Below are 3,513 nucleotides of genomic sequence, written 5' to 3' on the forward strand. Positions count from 1 at the left end.
ATTCAGCACCTTCTTAAAGAGAAACCTTCTTTGTCAAATGCAACCTCTGTGTGATGATACATGAGGGATGAACAGTGCTTACATGAAAGGGAACAGCAGAAAATGAACTTTAGAACAGGTGAAAAATCCTGCAGTGCTGTGCACTGTGCACCCAGACATAGGTGCAATTCACTCTGAGGTGCAATTGATATTTATCTGTTTTCTTGCATCTGTATTTGCATTTTTTTCATATTTGGTCAGCTCTGAGTAGCTATTTATATTCTGAGATTCCATAAGTTTAACCCTCTCTTTATTTAATATTTTTGTCTTTGATGGTTTTAAACATTTATTTCCATCATGCAGTTGCTTAAGATTTCAAGTCTTATTTGATGGCAGGATATTCCATCTTCTATACCTTGACTTCCCTGTAGAAAGAACTTTACAGCAGTCTCAGGAAGAAAGTTATATTTGAATTAAGCAGCAAACCTTCAGAAATCTCTTTTTCTCTTTCAGTTAATTTTTCATTATATTATTAGCATGATATTATGAGCTAGCATATATATTGTTCATTATTTTCTAGTCAAAGGCAGTCCCTGACTCTGTAGCATGTTAACTATTAGAAAGTCTGCTCCAACTTAATAGTAGTTTCTACTTCACACAGCAATGTTTTGAAATGTGACTGGTAAGAGTGTGTCAGAACATTATTTATATCTCAGCCTTGTTTCCACCTGTCAAAAGTCACTGGATTGCATCTGACAAAGGAAATTTTCTTCCACATATGCAACATTTGTCATCATCAGTTCTTGAACTGGTTCTTGCAGCTCCATGAAAAATATACATCTCAGCTGTTTACAACCATGTCACTCTGCTTACCCTGATTTTGGGTAATCGCTCCTCCCAGAGCCAGCAGTGGTGATCCACTGTTCCCACAGCAACGCAGCAATCTTCAGCCTGACTGAGAAGCCATGCTTATTAAGGCAGAGCTTACTAGTAGGAATGCATCCAGTTTATTGCTCTAGAAGGTCACCCTTTCTACAATGATACAGGCAATTAAAGTGTCATGGTTCAATTTCAGCTGGCAAATAAATACCCTAAGTACCTTGCAGCTGCCCACTCACGTCCCTTTCCCTGCCCCCACCAAAGAGATGGGGAGGAGAATCAGGAAGGAGAAGAAAATAGAGTTCCTGGATTGAGACAAGAATCGTTTTATAACTGAAATGAGCATAACAATAATTGTAATAAAAATGAGAGGGAGAGGGTGAGATAAAACCAAAGAACAAGTGATACACAATGCAACAGTTCACCTACTGCTGACTGATGACCAGCCTGTCCCTGAACCACAATCACCATCCTGCTCCTGGCTAACTGCCCCCAGTTTATATTCTGAGCGTGACGTTCTGTGGTATGGAACATCATTTTGGCTAGTTTGGTCACCTGTCCTAGCCAGGCTCCCTCTCAGTTTTTTGTGTACCTCATCACTGGCAGAGCTTGAGAGACTGGAAAATCCCTGACAGTGAGTAAGAGCTGCTTAGCAATAACCAAAACATCAGTGTGTTACCAACATTATTCTCATACTGAATCCAAATTACAGCACTGCATTAGCTACTAAAAAGAAAAAAAGCTTTATCCCAGCTGAAACCAGGATGCTAAGTTACAGAAAGCTAATAGTTAATTAAATATTATTTTAGTGGCTACCCAAAAAATTTAAGTCCACTTTCATGTCTTCATTATACCTTCACTTCCAGGCATCCATCAGCCATGAGGCTGAAGATGAGACTAAGTGTTCTCCCTATCAGCAAACTCACTCTGGTTACAGATGGAATTGAAAGAGTAACTAAGGAGTATAAACTGGAATCACAGAATCCTGAGTTGGAATGGAGGCAAAACACAAGCAATATGAAGTATTTTATTTCTACATTTACCATCCTTGAAGAAGTAAATATCTTACTTTGACTATATTAAAGCATACAGCAAGATCCTTGTGAGATAATAATTTATTATTTAGCCCTGCTTACACTTAATCATGAGTTCAAAGGTTTTTTTAGTCTGACCTTTCCAAATGTCAGTGCTTTAAAGCAAAATGTAAAGGTTGTCTTAATGCATCATTGGATTTACTGTGCACAAAAATCCTGACCCAAAGTCCTTTGAAACACATTAGAAGTTCCCATTGACTTAATAACATCAGGTCAGGTCAATAATTACTAGAACTGAGGCTTACTCATGATCTTGTACCTAAGCACAGACCATCTTTTAAGAGTGTAGAGAAGTGGTGCAAAGCTGGGAGCTCAGTCTCATCTTGAATATTTGAATTGTGTATGGTAATGATAATAAATTGTTTGTCTTTTTTTGTATACAGAGATGTATGGATCTAGAGGGAGCATTGAAATGAAGGTGCTAGCCAAGATCTAAGATTGCACAGCATGGCAAAGTCAAAGAAAGAGCTTGCAGGAAGGTGCAGCTCTCAGACTTCCAGTGTTATTTCCTTTTCTCCCATATTTTAAAAGAAAAGGGCTTTCTGACTCTTCACAGTCTTGAATGAGTCTCTCAATGCAAAAAAAATGCATTTTCACAGACCAAAGCTAACTTTCTTTGTAATTATTCCCAGAAAGAAAAATGACCTACAAGAAAATGACATACCGGGAATTGTAAAGAGAAAAGGAGGTGATAGAATCTTTCCCTTATTATATGATTTTTGAGCCTAACAACAACGAAAATAAAGTGCTTGGCACTCCAAGTTCTGTCTGCTTTTTTCTTGGAAGGGCTCTGCTTATCCTTTGTGTTGGAGCAGAGATGTGCAATTTAGCAGTGGGTTGCTTTTATATCAGACATGTGTTTTTCATCTCCCTCAGGAAAATCTGTCTGTATCTTGGACCTACTGAATAGCTAAAGATGAAGGCAATTCAAGCAATAAATCTCTTCAGATAATTGATGTGTACAATTCCAAGTACAGTAAGTGAACAACAAGTTTTTGCTGCATCCAAATTTACAAGTAAAATCAGCTTATGGAAGTGAACATTACTAAGCAATGGAGATCTGCACAGCTCCAGAGACTGCATGGGGGGCTGACTCAGATCCAAGCAATGGCAGGCAGCACTGTCCTATTGCTATACCACAAGGCACAGCAGAGAGGAAACATGGCACTGGAAATAAAATTATAGTGATCACCGTCAGAAACATGAAAAATTTTCAGACAGCATAGCTCTGTGAGCAAGGACAGTAATGAAAGGATCGTGCAAGTGAAATAAAGATCACATTCAATTGTGCAAGCGGCTATTAAAGCCTTTGCAGAGGGTCATTGTACTAAGTATTGTTTTGGGGAGATTTTCATATATTTCTTTTATTTGATATAGGCAAACTCAGGAGTTCCTAAAGAGTAACTTTTTTGTCTTATTTGGGAAGTTTTGCCTTCTAAACAATCACTTGAGAGTTTTTTGCATGAAATACTAACTTCAGCCTAAATTTAAAAAAAAGTTCAGAATGCTCAAAATAAAGAATAATTTTCCAAATAGTTCAAGTACCTCAGCAAACCCTCAG

This window comes from Lonchura striata, chromosome 6, assembly GCF_046129695.1.
Source record: "Lonchura striata isolate bLonStr1 chromosome 6, bLonStr1.mat, whole genome shotgun sequence".
In the NCBI taxonomy this organism is placed as follows: domain Eukaryota; kingdom Metazoa; phylum Chordata; class Aves; order Passeriformes; family Estrildidae; genus Lonchura; species Lonchura striata.